General features: G+C 36.1%; 1 long non-coding RNA gene across 1 annotated transcript in view; it reads right to left on the bottom strand.

The window, feature by feature from the left end:
* LOC149774781 (uncharacterized) overlaps nt 1–18004 on the bottom strand; it is a 61361-nt gene that overhangs the window by 34898 nt on the left and 8459 nt on the right. The window lies entirely within an intron of this gene.

Below are 18004 nucleotides of genomic sequence, written 5' to 3'. Positions count from 1 at the left end.
CTGCACTGCAAAATAGCAGTTTCTACAGTCTGCTTTGAAAAATTGCCGTTCCTACAGTCTGCACTGCAAAATAGCAGTTCCTACAGTCTGCAAATAGCAGTTCCTACAGATTGCACTGCATAAAAGCAGTTCGTACAGTCTGCACTGCAAAAGAACAAGTTGCTACAGTCTGCACCGCAAAATAGCAGTTTCTACAGTCTGCACTGCTGACAACATGCTCCTACAGTCTGCATTTCAAAGTACAAGTTCCTACAATCTGCACTGAAAAATAGCAGTTGCTACAGTCTGCACTGAAAAATAGCAGTTTCTACAGTCTGCACTGTAATATAGCCGTTCCTACAGACTGCACTGAAAAATAGCATTTCCTACAGTCTGCACTACAAAATAGCAGTTTCTACAGTCTGCACTGGAAAATAGCAGTGCCTACAGTCTGCACTGTAAATTAGCAGTTCCTACAGTGTGCTCTGAAAAACAGCATTTCTTACAGTCTGCACTGCAAAATAACAGTTCCTACAGTCTGCAAATAGCAGTTCCTCCAGTTTGCACTACAAAAAGCAGTTCTTTCAGTCTGCACTGCAAACTTCAAGTTCCTACAGTCTGCACCGCCAAATAGCAGTTTCTACAGTCTCCACTGCAAACTACAGGTTCTTTCAGTCTGCACTGTAAAATAGCAGTTTCTACAGTCTGCACTGCAAAATGGCAGTTCATACAGTCTTCACAAAGCAGTTCCTGCAGTTTGCACTGCAAAAGGCAGTTCGTACAGTCTGCACCGCTAAATAGCAGTTACTACAGTCTGCACTGCAAAAAACAAGGTCCTACAGTCTGCACTGCAAACTACAAGTTCCTACAGTCTACAATGCAAAAAAACAAGTTCCTACACTCTGCACTTCAAAAAACAAGTTCCTACACTCTGCAATGCAAACTATCAGTTCGTACAGTCTGCACTGCAAAATAGCAGATCCTACGGTTGGCACTGTAAATTAGCAGTTCCTAAGGTCTGCACTGAAAAATAGCAGTTCCTACAGTCTGCACTGTAAAATAGCAGTTTCTACAGTCTGCACTGCAAAATCGCAGTTCCTACAGTCTGCACTGTAAATTAGCAGTTCCTACAGTCTGCACTGCAGACTTCACATTCCTACAGTCTGCGCCGCAAGAAAGCAGTTTCTGCAGTCTGCACTGCACAAAAAAACAAAGTTCCTACAGTCTGCATTGCAAACTACAATTTCCTACCGTCTGCACTGCAATATACAAGTTCCTACAGTCTGCACTGCAAAATACAAGTTCTTACACTTTGCACCGCAAAATATCAGCTTATACAGCCTGCACTGCAAAATAGCAGGTCCTACCCTCTGCACTGTATATTAGCAGTTCCTAAAGTCTGCACTGTAAATTAGCAGTTCCTAAAGTCTGCACTGAAAAATAGTACTTCCTACAGTCTGCACTGCAAAATAGCAGTTTCTACAGTCTGCAGTGCAAAATAGCAGCACCTACAGTCTGCACTGTAAATTAGCAGTTCCTACAGTCTGCACTAAAAAATAGCAGTTCCTACAGTCTGCACTGCAGAAAAGCAGTTCCTACAGTCTGCACTGCAAACTTCAAGTTCCTACAGTTTGCACCTCCAAATAGCAGTTTCTACAGTCTGCACTGAAAAATAGAAGTTCATACAGTCTGCACTGTTAATTAGCAGTTCCTACAGTCTGCTCTGCACACTCCAAGTTCCTACAGTCTGCGCCGCATAATAGCAGTTTGTACAGTCTGCACTGCAAAAACATGTTTCTACAGTCTGCATTGCAAACCACAAATTCCTACAGTCTGCACTGGAAGATACAAGTTCCTACAGTCTGCACTGAAAAATAGCAGTTTCTACAGTCTGCACTGCAAACTTCATGTTCTTATAGTCTGCACTGTAAAATAGCATTTCAACAGTCTGCACTGCAAATTGAAAGTTCGTACAGTCTGCACTGTAAATTAGCAGTTCCTACAGTCTGCATTCAAAAACGGCAGTTCCTACAGTTTGCACTGCATGATGGCAGTTCCTACCGTCTGCACTGCGAAATAGCAGTTCCTACAGTCTGCACTGCAAAATAGCAATTCCTACAGTTTGCACTGCAAAAAAGCAGTTCCTGCAGTCTGCACTGCAAACTTCAATTTCTTACTCTCTGTACCGCAAAATAGCAGTTTCTACAGACTGCACTGCAGAATAGCAGTTCTTCCTGTCTGCACTGTAAATTAGTAGTTCCTACAATCTGCACTGCAAAATAGCATTCCCTGTAGTCTGCACTGCAAAATAGCAGTTCCTACAGTCTGCACACAATATTAGTAGCAGTTCCTACAGTGCGCACTGCAAAATACAAGTCCATATACCCTGCATTGCAAAAAAGCAGTTCCTACAGTCTGCACTGCCAACTTCAAGTTCCTACAGTCTGCACCGCAAAATAGCAGTTCCTATAGTCTGCGCTGTAAATAAGCAATTCCTACAGTTTGTACTGGAAAACAGCATTCCCTACAGTCTGCACTGCAAAATAGCAGTTTCTACAGTATGCACTCAAAAATAGTAGTTCATACAGTCTTCACTGCAAAATACAAGTTCCTACAGTCTGCACTGCAAAAAGACACGTTCCTACCGTCTGCACTGCAAAATAGCAGTTCCTACAGTCTGCTTTGCAAAATAGCAGTTCCTACAGTCTGCTTTGCAAAATAGCAGTTCTTACAGTCTGCACTGCACAATAGCAGTTCCTACAGTCTGCAGATCCTACAGTCTGCACTGCAAAATATCAGTTCCTACAGTCTGCAGATCCTACACTCTGCACTGTAAAATAGCAGTTATTAGAGTCTGCACTGCATAAGTCAAGTTCCTACTGCCTTTATAAATGGCATTTGTCAATTTAATGTTATGTAAAGTCGCTGCACATCAAATTTCTTGGAAACGCACGCGACCAGAACGTGTTCTGTACAGAGTTCACTTTGGTGTCTTGAGTTAGTGTATAGTCGCAAATCACTGTAAAGCGAATTATCTCCCTTTAACGTTGCCGCGAACACTACCTGGTGAAAATGGAGCATATATATCCGTAACGAGAATAAGTTGTAAGAATGCCCTGGTTCATGACCTACGACATTTGTCTATATACATGTCTCACCACTTGGTGAAGTGTAATGTTTATATCGATTTTAATATTTTGTGGTTACAATGTCGTTTACCTTTCTTATACCAAACGTTTACTTAAACAGCTCCAAATTAATGTCCTAAAAAAAGTTTATGAAAGCATGCTTTGTAACTGGTCCAGTAAATTAAAGTGAAATACCGTATTTTTCAATTTAGCGGTTATCACGATTGGAAAGATACAATTTGATGTTAAATTCCATAGATTGCAGATGGTAGCTTTAAATACCTTATGTGGATTTCACCACGTGACTGCAAAACAATATTTTCATAGAATCAGCCATCGTCACAAATAACCGCATAGTCACGTGTATCTTTAAATTATGAATTCATTGCAGAATGAACCACTTCCATATAAAATCAGTATTTTTTTAATACCTCAGTGAAGTCAGACATAATACATTTAATAAAAAGTATTAACTTGTGATTCATACTTAGGAGTAACAGATGTGCGTCGACAGTGAGGAATTAACCTGAATGATTTTAATTTCGTTGTTGTTGTTGTTGGGTTTAACGTCATTCTTCAGCACATGATAGGCTATGCATGGCGACCAGTATTAATGGTGGAAGAAGAATCCGGGAAATCCCCGGAAAGAACCACCGACCCACGAGAAGCTACCGGCAAGCTTTCTCACATACTTACATTGGCCGAATTCTAGACTCGAACCCACGCAGACAGAGATGAGATGGCAGTGATCCGTAACGGAGAACGCTTTAGACCACTCGGCCACTTAATTTTGTACTAACATTGCTCTGTGTGTATATATATATATATATATATATATATATATATATATATATATATATATATATATACAATCAAACCAGTGTTAACAAAAATGGATTATGATTGCATTTGGAGGTTCTAAATTTATACAGACATACATTACAAGGCTATGCAATAATTAACAGTATTTTGATTGCTTCTTTTCAAGCTATTTGAACATCTTAATCATTTAAAAAAATCTTGTCGGCTGAACGACTATAATTTTTTCTGAATGTCAAATTCTTCCGTGTAAGATTTGCTATAACGCTGAGAGGTTATTAGTATTAGCATTGGACGTCGTCTTTCCTTTGGTTGAATATAGAATGTTAAGGGTTTTTCGATTGGTTAACATTATCTTATAAAGAGCGATAACCGTCCCAAATTTTGAATTGTTTGTAATTCAATGTTTAAACAGCGTAGGAATTTTGTCCTGTTCAATGTAAGATTTAAGGTTCAAAATTATTTCTTGATGTAAATTGAATTTTTTGAACATACAATATAGCTTTGCCAATATATAAAGTGTGACAATAATGCCTATCGTATGTAAATAACGTGTTGGTATAATAAACGAAATGTTTTGGTTCTTTTGCGTGAACGTTTTCAATTATTTTGAACATTTAATAAAATTGGTTCTGAGTAACTCATCATCATTTATTAATTGATCCCCCATCAAAACAATCGTCCAATCAATGCTGTGCAGTGTTTTGGTGATGAGGAAACTAACCTTTTGTTAGCTTATTAGGTGAAGATGTAATGACTTTACGTTTATTGCATGAAGATATAATGAATTAATATAAGACACTGAGTGCTTTGATCGGCTTTTGATTTTAACTGGTTTCTAAAAGAATTTCATAATGCTGGACAGGAAGACTTTCCCCAGTGAAAACACCTGAATATTTGATATTTACTGTTTTTAAGTAGAATGAGTATCACTGCCCCAAAATATATGGGATGAAAGATACAAACTCGCTTTCTGATGGCTGTTTCTGATTTGGGGCACTCAAGCTCCGAAAGACTGGAACATGCTACATCCTGATGACCCAAATGATAATATAGTGAGGCGTCGTCTTTACAGAAGATACTACTGACGTCAGAAAAGTAATCTAACGAGTGTAAACTAGCAAGGCGATAACAGCATCTATGATCAAGGACGAATGGTACGAGTTTAGGCTAGCAAGGATACCACGGCCTGTAGGATCAAGGAGAATTAGTACGAGTATAGGCTAGCAAGGCTAACACGGTCTGTAGGATCAAGGACGAATGATATGAGTATAGACTAGCAAGGCGAACACGGCCTGTAGGATCAAGGACGAATGGTACGAGTATAGGCTAGCAAGGCGAACGCGGCCTGTAGGATCAAGGACGAATGGTACGAGTATAGGCTATCAAGGCTAAGACGGTCTGTAGGATCAAGGAGGATTAGTACGAGTATAGGCTAGCAAGGCGAACGCGGCCTGTAGGATCAAGGACGAATGATACGAGTATAGGCTATCAAGGCTAACACGGTCTGTAGGATCAAGGAGGATTAGTACGAGTATAGGCTAGCAAGGCGAACACGGCCTGCAGCATCAAGGACGAATAGTACGAGTATAGGCTAGCAAGGCGAACACGGTCTGTAGGATCAAGGACGAATGGTACGAGTATAGGCTAGCAAGGTGAACATGGCCTGTAGGATCTAGGACGAATGTTACGAGTATAGGCTAGCAAGGCTAACATGGCCTGTAAGATCAAGGACGATTCGTACGAGTATATTATAGGAAGGCGACCACAACCAGTGGTCCTACAGATCAAGGACAAATGGTACGAGTATAGGCTAGCAAGGCTACAGCAGTCTGTAGGATCAAGGGCGATTGGTTAAAGTTGGGAAGAAGTGACCTCAATATTCTGTCAGGTTATGGCTCCAGAGCCTATCTGATATCATGGGCAAATGGAATGAGCTTAGACCAGAAGGTTCTATCTATCTATCTATCTATCTATCTGTCTATTTATCTATCTATCTGTGTGTGTGTGTGTGTGCATTGCAAACGCTTATCGTAAAAATGGATGAAGGTGGGTGGGCCAGGCGTTAGAGGTCTTGGGACGCCTGAGGTCCTGGGGTGCTTGACGGGGTTTCATCATCGCCCCGGTCTCCATTTAGCCTTAGTACACCACTGCCTAACCGGATATTCTGCACTAGGGATGTTTCTTGAAGATGTTCGTGCAGATCAGGTTTTTACCTGTTGTCGATCAACGCGATGTATCTATTCAAAATTATGTCACATAAAGCGTAAGGTGTCCTATGTTCATGGCAGTACTTTGATATTTACAGGTGTTTAGAATCTTACATGTTGTTGTGAAAAGGTTAATACGCTTTTATTTGCAGCACACTTTGCTCAATCAAAGCCATGTTATGGGTAGGCAATACATTTGTTAGGGCATGCTTTAATATATATATATATATATATATATATATATATATATATATATATATATATATATATATATATATAAAGTGGTACAAGGAAAAGAGTACATTTTTTATATAAATAATGCGGTTTTGATTTAGAATTCCATACATATAAATTTATCTAATATCCTTTCTCATCCACAGACTGCGCGTGTTAGTGATTGTATGGACATCATTGTATCATGCTTCTAAACAGTATTTTTTTTAAATCCCATATTATTGTATACGAATTTTTTATTTATCTTTTAATGAACCGATATTCCCTGATTTTAAGGAGGGAGAGTAGGAACCTGTAAGGTGAAGGGAACCTCCCCGTCTAAATTCAGTGAGATGGATGGCGGATTTTCGTCTGAATACAGTCAGGATGGTGTGATACCATCCGTATACCTCAATATTTGCTATATTGAATATTACTGGTAAAATAGGAAAGCATAAAATCAGCTATGCCCAAAAAGATACTAGCGGACACGATAAAAGTAGTGACACATGAACAATTAGCAAGGAATTTGGGTAATTGCATTGTCAGGTGATACAAACCAGGTGTAGATATGTCTAAGCGTCACACGGCTTATTTTATTCCGTGCTGATTTGAACATATGTGCTATAGGAAAACATCTGTTCCGTCAAAAATAGAGAGATGATCGCGTTACAAATTTAAAAGTTGAAGATTGTATTCCTTTAATTAAATTTACATAACAAAACGTGACCAACGGAGAATATTAGTGTTATTTATAATGCTAGTGTATTCGTTAAGCTTTACTTATCTCACCTACAATGTAACATTGTTTACCTTGTAACAAACACGTGGACGTTGGATAATGAAACTAGAATAATCGTATAATGATTATTATATTATTTTTTTCCTTGTTTTGGTGAGACATTATATGTATTAACGACTTACATACAACTGGTCCGATTATCTCAATAATTGCTTTAGTTTATGTTGTAGTCAATAGTTTATATGTCTATTTATTACATTCAGTGATCTAGGGGCATTTGTCTTACACTCAGTGATCTATAGGCACGGTTCTGACACCCAGTGACCTCGAGGCATGTTTCGTACACTCACTGACCTAGAGACATGTTTCTTTTACTCAGTGTTCTATAGGCATGTGTATTACACTCAGTGATCTAGAGATATAATTCTTACACTAAATGATCTAGATACATGTTTCTTACACTCAGTGATCTAGAGGCATGTTTCTTACACTCAGTGATCTAGAGGCATGTTTCTTTTACTCAGTGTTCTATAGGCATGTGTATTACACTCAGTGATCTAGAGGCATAATTCTTACACTAAATGATCCAGATACATGTTTCTTACACTCAGTGATCTAGAGGCATGTTTCTTACACTCAGTGATATGGATGCATGCTTCTTACACTCAGTGATCTAGAGGCACATTTCTTACACTCAGTGATATGGATGCATGCTTCTTACACTCAGTGATCTAGAGGCATGTTTCTTACATTCAGTGATCTAGAGGCATGTTTCTTACACTCAGTGTTCTAGAGGCATGTTTCTTACACTCAGTGATCTAGAGGCATGTTTCTTACACTCAGTGTTCTAGAGGCATGTTTCTTACACTCAGTGATGTAGAGGCATGTTTCTTACACTCAATGATCTAGAGGCATGTTTCTTACACTCAGTGTTCTAGAGGCATGTTTCTTACACTCAGTGATCTAGAGGCATGTTTCTTACACTCAGTGATCTAGAAGTATATTCTAGCATTCATTAATCTTGATGAATGTTTCTCATTTCAACAATAATATAAAAAATATTTATAATAATAATAATAATAATAATCTTACGTATTGCTAAACTGAAAAACATATCTACTTCAAGATTTTCTATATTCGTTGCTTACTCTGAGTGATCACAAAAAGCAAAAAAGACATGATACAATATTCAGTCTTACAAACCTAGCAAAAGAAGCACATGGTAAATGCAATTACTCGGACAATCTCGCATGTTTCTGTTTTATGGTCAGCATTGTATGTAGCTTTTATTAGTATGGTGTTAAATTCAAAACAAGTTCTTGACGTTATCTTCATTTTATTCTTAGTTGCGACAATGGATATTGCCAATGGATATTGTCAGTGGATGTTGCCGACTTGAGCATGTTGTGTGTCTTTGTAACATTCCTGCTTGTAAGTCATTACACGTTTTTGGTTCATTCTATCTGTAATTTATCAGCCTTCGTTCTGCTGGGCGTTCGGTTGGTACGGCAAATAGATATTTGCACTCTGCACAAAGGAAACTTCTGGATACTCCAAAATAAAGATTTTATGCGCAGTAAATGCCTTACTTTTATGCATAGATGGTTAAAACGTTAAAATTAAAATAAAAAACGTAATAAACGCTTTTTTCTCAAGAAATAAAAAACGAAAAAAACGTTCCAGTAGTTTTTAGGCAACACAAAACTCAATATTTTATTTATTTACACGCTACATACCAGTTGTAAAGTTTCAGTGATACAAATATGAAAAAATGTCAAAAGTTTTAAACCGTAGTCCAGATAACATTGAATTTATTTTCACTCAATGGCGTTATCACCATCTGACTGATCTGACCACGCCTGGCCTACACTACTATATTAGTACTATGTTGTAGCATGTTTACGTAAGGTATCGTAGGCTAGCATCATAGATTCATTATTGATCGATATTTGTTATCTAGAGTATGTCAGAGGACCGCCTGTATGGCCGATGATAAAAAGAATGGGGTACCAAATATAAAAAACGCAAAATAAATAACAAACGTAAAAAAACGCGTTTTTCGAGGTAAAATAAAAAACGAAAAAAACGTTTTTAATCATCTATGCTTTGATGCTATTATTCTAGGCGAGTGTTATATGTAATGATGTCATACTGGTCAATGCAACACACTTTCGGCTTTTGTAGATTGAACATTCAGAATGCACTGTAGAAGGAAACAGTTATGCATACAAATATGTGTCTCTTTGTAGTTATTACCACAAAATGCTATTGCCACAGGAAATATCGACATACAATAGTGTCAAATGGTTTCAAATGACGTCAATGGCCAATCTTTAACCGCAAATGGAGACAAAGAGGCGATTTTCATCAGAAAGATTTCATCACGACAGTTCATTTGAACAAAGTTCAACAGAAGGAAAGGGTCAAGGAGTAGACCTGTGACTAAACAAATTATTAAGGAGTGTGCAGAAAATGGTATTGTAGATACCGGTCCCTTGAACGGAGACACCACTGTCAGTGTCCAGCCAGGTATGTCATGCAAAATCTAGCTGGTGATATTTACATAAATGCATAAAAGCTGTATCTAATATCTACAACTCGTTTTCTACAACGATGTACTGGATTTGAGGATGATGAGATGCACTCAGGTGTGCTGAAATACAACTGACCCTTTCCGATTGGGAATAGGTGTAGGATTCGTGTTTAACGTTTTATGCTCTTTCTTGTCTAATGTCAGAAAGTGCTAACCTGACATCTTGCTGCTCAGTACTGTGGAAATTCTGATGCACTCATCAATTCTCCTGTCAATAATGACACCGCGCTTCTCTCTATACTTTCCTTAAACACACCAAGTGACTTAATTGACCCTATCTCCAAAGGTATAGCAAAAACCATGTCGCCGATCAATACCTACTGCTATTAATGAAACGAATATTTTTCCCCAATGAACTTTTTATGATAATATTTTGTTACCAGCTACTGCCCATCCAAGGACAATTATAAACACCAACATTGTCATTATGCTTGTCACTGATGCCAGACAAGCGGTCGCGAGCTCAAAACTCGCAGTGGCATCCTATTTTTTTAAACAGACTTTTTGTATTTTTTTGTTTGAACCTTCTTTGAACTGGCACCTCCCAACTGTTCGTAATTTTTTTAATAAAAAACTTTTGTATTTTATCTTAAAATTTTCTTTCAACACTCCCATACTAGGACGGGCAAAAACTAGCTGATATTTAAGATTTACATCGTTTAGGAATCTAGTACACCCTTATCTACCTTGTTCTAAATTTCGAATAAATTTTTGTCAGTTGAAAATAGTACAAAATCTCCCAAAATACAAGTCGACAATTTTGTTGTTTTATAGTCAAATAGATTTGTGATCATTATCATTTACATGCTTATAGGCTCCGTATTACACATATTGCGTGGTTATGAAATGTTATATGTACCACATTTGAACATTAAATCAAAAATGTAATCGTCAAGAGTTAGAAAGGAGAGGATGGATAAAGTACACAACCCTACAATAAATTACTTAATAAATAAAATCTATATTTTGTTTTAAACGCTTCATAGACAAATTTCGCCAGTGTACATATTTATTTCTTATTTCTAAATGATAACAATTAAATGAACGTATGCATGGTTGATTTACACGCAAACTATTATACACGGGAAATATAAAATAAAATGATATTCATCATTAATACCATGGTTGTCACAGAACATACAATATGTTTCATTTTCATCGATTATATTACTTCCATTTCTCCCAGTTTCAATTCTCAGATTATTGGAGTTTTGACCGAGCTGATCGATGTGTATGGTTACATAAAAATTTGAAATAATCTTCGAAGCCGAAGTAGGTTTCTATATGTTTTTATATTAACAGTTTTAAAAAGTTTTTTAACTTACAAATCAAGTCTGCTAGGAAAGAGTTTATAGTTCTTTGTTTAAAAATTGGAATAAACTTGAACCAGTTAACAGAATCAGGAAGTATCTCTACTACGGCAAAACTAAATGAATTTAAATTCTTTTATTTTTTTTAGAACAGTAAACCAACTCATAACACTGGATTTATTTTCTAATTGTAATGGTCTTCATCAGAGTGCAGTATAATATTTGCAGAATGTTTAATTCGAAACCAATATTTTACTAACTAAAATAACTGTACATATTTAAGTGGGATTCTTCTAAGTTCACCTTTTATACCAAAGTCAGAGTTTGATATATTTTACAATTAGCAAATATTTTGAAAACCTTCGTTGAACAAGATCATTGGAGTCAGCCTGTTGAAAACCCCAGGCCTCTTAAGCGTAATTCAACACTGGAGAAACGTAAACATAAAAATCTTTCAAACCTTCATTAAAATATAAACAACGTGCTCGTTTATTTATTTATTTTTTAAATTACAAATAAGCATATTCATTGATATGAGTGCTTTCTCAGCTAATATTTGTCTAGCTTTATAGAATTTTACATTGGTAGAGAAAAGGAATCCAAGATAATTAGAACTTTCCTCCACATCACTATTACTGCAGGATATATTCCGTAATTGCACTGTACATAAAACGAGGAACATTAATATTTTGTCATTTATAGCCTGTGTAAAACTCTTCTAGCACAAACAATTTGCATAAATTGTGTCAAATAATATCTTAAAATCATCATAAACTGAATGAAGCATTTTACTTTGACTTAAATACTTATGAATCAAGCAAGGCAAACCAAACACAGCGTCAGTAATTCCCATTCTTTTCTTGAAACAGGAATAATCCATCCGATTGTTTGTCATTTTGTGTCCACCAGTTCAACAGTCTTTCATTTAAAAATACTGGCAAACAATTGTGAAAAGCAAATGTACTACCTTTATAACTTCTTGTAATACAGGCGTCACTGGACTTGGATATAGATACGATTTCTCTCCCATTGCCTAGGAAAAGGACCACTATCGAATATACTGCATTAAATATTTTACATGTATAAGGTCTACGTATATCCACCCTGTTTCCAAGGATAATCATTATCATCTTGTTTCAATATTTTGATATTTTTTAATAACAAAAATAACATTTCTCTCTCTTTTATTTATTTATCTAGATATTCATAGCTTTTTGCTTAATCCATATATATGTGTGTGTGTGTGTGTGTGTGTGTGTTTACTCATTTGAAAATGATTTGTTTTGATTGTGCAAAGTGCTGAAATACCTGAAAATTTTCACAGATCAAACACTTTCAGCAGAAGGCAATTTTCTCTTATTTGTTCTTCAAAGAAGTTACAGAAATTTCATACCGACTCATTTCTATGATTGTAGTGACCTTTCAACCATCAACTTAATTTTATTTCTTGCAATGTGAAATTTATGGTCCCGTGGATGATAACTTCCGGTTTCAATAGATTGTTAATGCGAATTATTTGTCACGGCACAGCAAATCTTTGTATAGATTATGTTTTATTTGGTAGTTAAATAAAAGGAACCAAACGACCACAGCGTATGAAGAAACTGTCGCAGACGCTCAAACTCTGTCCGCATATCATTCGCAGCTTGTGCGTATGTACCAGCGATGTACGCGGATTTTAAACATCCGTTTCTGCTCCAGGACTCACTGTACTAATTCAGTTCCCTTAGTAACCCTATGTAAACACCATGATATTAATAATTCAGTAACTTAATATGTGTTAGTGCTTATCATCAAACCTATATTTATCAGTATAGATGAAACCTGGATGTCAGATTTTGTGTAAAGGAAAGGATATGAGCCGTAACATTTTCTGGACCTGCACGTGCTTGAAAAGACTGAAATTTCACCAATAAAACAATGTCTCTATTTATATTCACTTACAACTGGATAAGCTCTCACAAGATTTTTCCTACAACATAACTTACATTATGAACCAATCCTGGTCAGCCTAACACATATATACTCTATTTTATGTTCACCCATTTCCAGACTGGTTTCCATTTTTCCATACCGTGTGGCCTCAATATTTTGTTCGAAAACTCTAGCAGTCTGAATAGATCCCGTTGTTTTCTCCTGTTTAATTTTACAAAAATAAAACAAGAATAACCCTAACTGACATTTTTCACATTTTATTGCATTAATTGTGTTCATATTTGGGTCAGTACGAAGGCCGTATACATAGTAAATAACTCACTGTTTTAAATGTTTGAACTGAGCGAATTATAAAATAACTTTATAATCAACTACAGGAAGAAGATGACAAGAGAAAACTGGTGACACTTTCAGACAGGTGCAACTATTCTTGATGAGCTAGGTAAATTGTTAAGCCATGTCAAATACACCAGGTGCGTAGTTTCTAAGACTTATAGGCGTACTGTAAAACTGTAACGTTTATGTATACTATAAGACTCGAAGTATATTGTATGTAAATAATATTGTAAGTTGTTAGGTATACTACAATACTGTACGTTTTAAGGTATGCTATAATATTATACGCTTTAGGTATCTGATAATACTATACGTTTTAGGTATCTGATAATACTATACGTTTTAGGTATAAAATAATACTGTACGTTTTAAGGTATGCTATAATATTATACGCTTTAGGTATCTGATAATACTATACGTTTTAAGGTATGCTATAATATTATACGCTTTAGGTATCTGATAATACTATACGTTTTAGGTATAAAATAATACTGTACGTTTTAGGTGTACTATAATACTATACAGTTTTTCAGGCATACGATAATGCCATACATTTCAGGTATACAATAATACTATACTTTTTAGGTATACCATAGTACTGTACTTTTTACAGGTAACACTATACATTTTAGGTGCACTATAATACTGTACTATTTTAGGTATACTATAGTACTATACCGTTTACAGTATAAGATAATACTATATAGTTTAGGTAAACTATAATACTGTACTTTTTACAGGTAACACAATACATTTTAGGTGTACTATAATACTCTACTTTTTAGGTATACGATAATACTATACTCCTTTAGGTATACTATATAGAGGATATTTGCTTGAAACGAGCGAATAACGGATATATTTCATCGAGTGGATGAAAAACTCACTATTTTCACGAATGGTGAAGCCACGAGTGAAAATACTAGAGTTTTTCACCCACGAGATGAAATGTATCCGTTATTCACTCGTTTCAAGCAAATATTCTTTTTATTTTTTGCTCACATTAAGTTGGCTACCTAAAGTTTGTGACACAGTAAATTAGCAGATTTCTTACGGTAATGTCAGCTGTTTACCGTACATGCTATGCTGTGCTACGTGTACCTGCGCACAAAATTAGTTCCAATCAGAGTGATAAAAATTAAGTGCTATTTCCAGACTAACTAAAATCAGGTTCAATGATAACAGACAGGGATTATTAATAATGACAATGACATGTATATAAGTTAAAAGTAGTTCACTGACAGAAAATCAAAGGGAGGTAAGTATGTTCTGACCCAAAAAAGTAGTTCCTGTAGTGAAAAAGTATTGTTATTTTTTCACTGTAGTGAAATATCAATATTATTTTAATTAGAAAATCGAGGAATTCACTGGTAGGAAATAAAATAAAATACTCTATTGTGCATGTGTACTATAATACTGTACTTTTCAGGTATATCATAATGCCAAACATCTTGATGTAAACTATAATATCATACTTGGAAGATATGCCCCATAGCTTTTACTTTAGTTTTGATGGGGTTAACGTCAATATTTTTCAGTTTTATTCGTTTTAAAGAGTGTAGCTCCATTTTTTTCAGTTTTTCATGGGTTTAATTCGTTTTTATCAGCTTAACGTTATTTTTCAATTTGATCCTTTGTTGTGGGTTTGGGGCCTTTTTCAGTTTCTTTCGCTTTCATGTACATGTACACGCATATTCACTAAAGAGAACATTTGTGTGCTTACAGGGTCAGGCATCGTACTATTGCCCTGTTACTGTGCATATGTACACGTATATGCACCAAGGTACCGACACACTCATGTATTGTCACGTTGCCCTGTTACTGTGCACATGTACATGCATAACCATCAAGGTACCAATGTATACATGCATCATCACATTGCTCTGTTACTATGCACACGGACACATGCAAGGTCATGCATTGGCATATTGCCCTGTTGCCGTTCACATTTACAGTTATATGCACCAGGGTACCGATGCATTACTGTAAGGTCGAGCATAGTTGCATGTTCAGTCACTATGCATATGTACATGAATAAAGTGTAAAGCGCTCGTACATAATCAAGTAATACCTCATTACCTCCTCACCATTCACGTGTAAATCACATCCACTACGATACGAACACATCGTAATGCAGGTTCAGACAGACAGTGTGGTATAGTCCGTCGTTATGTACACGCACATGCACAAAGTTGCTTACGTATTATGAATGAAAAGTCAACAGTCACACAGTCATGTCACTGTGTACATGTACACGCTCATGCGATAAGTTATCAACTCATGCGCGCATGGTCAGGGATTGTTATACAATCTCGTCACCATCAACAAGTACAAGGTCCGGCACTGTGTCCACGCAGTCGCCTAGAGTTAGACAATGTCGCATGGTCCAGTCATCTTTGTATTAAGAAGTGGGAGAGTGGAACATAAGGTCAGAGGTACCCATTGAATGCCTTTGAGTATAGCTTTATTCTCATACCCATCGCACCGATATTTTGTAACATGCTAATAACGTTCTGTACATAAACAATATCAACATGATGGTGGCAAAGACAAATATTTACCGTAGTCAAAAATTTCTAAAGTTTATATTTGCCTGAAGAAGTAAATATGTATTACATTTTCCAATTATGTTGCAGACCCTGAAGAAATTAGACTCACTAATTTAAACCAAGATGTATACCTTCTGTCAAGGCATGCAGCTAAATACCGTACACACACGGTCCCATACTTGACCAATGTTACCGCTAAAAACTAAATACCGTACACATAATGTTCCATACTTTACCAATGTTACCGCTAAAAACTAAATTTCGTACACACACTGTCCCATGCATTACCAATGCTATTACCGCTAAACCAAATACCGTACACACACTGTCCCATACATTACCAATGCTATTTCCGCTAAAACCAACTACCGTACGCACACTGTCCAATACTTTACCAATGCTATTTCCGCTAAAAGCAAATACCGTATGCACACTGTCCCATACTTTACCAATGCTGTTTCCGCTAAAGCAAATATCGTACGCACACTGTCCCATACTTTACCAATGTTATTACCGCTAAAAACAAATACCGTACACACACGTACACACCTATACCGATGCCACCAAGTACCGTTCAAGCAAGGCCACATGCTTTTCCAAGAAATAAATTAAAGGCACTAAGTTATTACCGATACAATTGATATGGACAATGTAATTTGTATACACTTAAAAAAGAATTAGACAAGAAAAGAAAACTATTAACTGTAGAATATCCCATCTTTACTAGTTAATCAGACTAAACCACCTTTATTCAGTTAATCGGACACCGCCACCTTTATACAGTTAATCAGATCATATATTCTTTATTCAGTTAATAGCGGAGATGAATATAACCAGATTTATTCTCATATATAACTTGTATTGATAGGAACAAAATAAAACAAAGCAAAACAAAAAGCAATGGTAAGAAGAGCGAAACAAAACAAAGCAAAATCAAATAAAAACGGCTAAATAAATTCTCCTTGTTGTATATAAGATGTGATATATCTAAGCCTCTGTATCAATGCGTGGGATCTGTACTGATTACTGTTTTTCCAGGTCTCTGATGAAATTGCATATGAATCCAAAAAAATAAAATACAACATTAACCTTAATAAAAATTATAAAATGGGATTCGTGTTCGGATGGAGTTGCGATAGGAATAATACGGTGTGGGGGACAATGCTTCTAAATAATCGTAACTTAAATGGGAATCAGAAATAAAATCAAATTTGTATACATCTTCTTGGTCTGCAAGATAAATGAATAGAAAAGCAAATGTCCGTTGCTTATGTGTGTTTGCGAGTGTGTGTGTGTGCGTGTACTTGTGTAAGCGTCTGTGCATGTGTGTGTGTGTGTGTGTGTATGTGTGACGTGGGTTAAACACATCCCCAATATACTTGTGAATATCATGGCTTTACGAGCACTACCGGCTCGTCCTCTGTAACACATTGTATAATTTCTCACTAAGGTTGTTCCAGGAGTTTCGCCTATTAAGCATAATTTAATGTCCCTGAATATGTCCCATTAAGAAGCAACCCTTGCATATCGTGGTTGTAATTAAATTCGTGTAGGAACTAATGAGCTTTACTGGTTATCTTGAAACGATTATTCCGTTCTTATACAATCATAACCTCTGTCTGTCTGTCTGTCTGGTCATTACTTCTAGCCCAGGCAAACATTTCAGAGGTACCTCCTAAAACAAATTTGCGAGCAATAATTTAGCTTTAAAAGGTTGCTATAGCCGAATATAAAACAAATCACAGTCGTCATTATTCTCAGCTTGAATTTGAAAATGCAAAATTATGAAATACCAGATTTAAAGAACAAATAATCAAATAAATTAGCCTGCTTTCCATATTAACAAATAAAAGTTGTTATTATGAACGCAAGATCTCATAAACAGCGTCACACCCCTCATAAAGAGAAGCAATGAAACAAAAAATGGTCAACTGACGCATTTCTTGTCGTGTTTCGAAGAAAAATGCAACTAATGTTTTACTTTCCTTTGTTACCTTAACATTGTGACATTTTAAAATGTCTAAGATTTCTCCAGCTTTGATGAACTTGAAAAGCTATTTTTAACGAAAGATGTTAGCCGATCACTGGTAATTTGCTAATTGCTGTAAAATGCAAATTGTACAAGGTAGTATGAAATTTAACCATCGCTTAAATTCTCAAATTGCATCAGTCGATTGTATCTACGTGAAT

The sequence above is a fragment of the Sinohyriopsis cumingii genome, unplaced genomic scaffold (genome assembly GCF_028554795.1).
Source record: "Sinohyriopsis cumingii isolate HCF-2022 unplaced genomic scaffold, ASM2855479v2 utg000160l, whole genome shotgun sequence".
Lineage (NCBI taxonomy): Eukaryota > Metazoa > Mollusca > Bivalvia > Unionida > Unionidae > Sinohyriopsis > Sinohyriopsis cumingii.
This window is presented reverse-complemented; position numbering and strand designations above follow the sequence as displayed.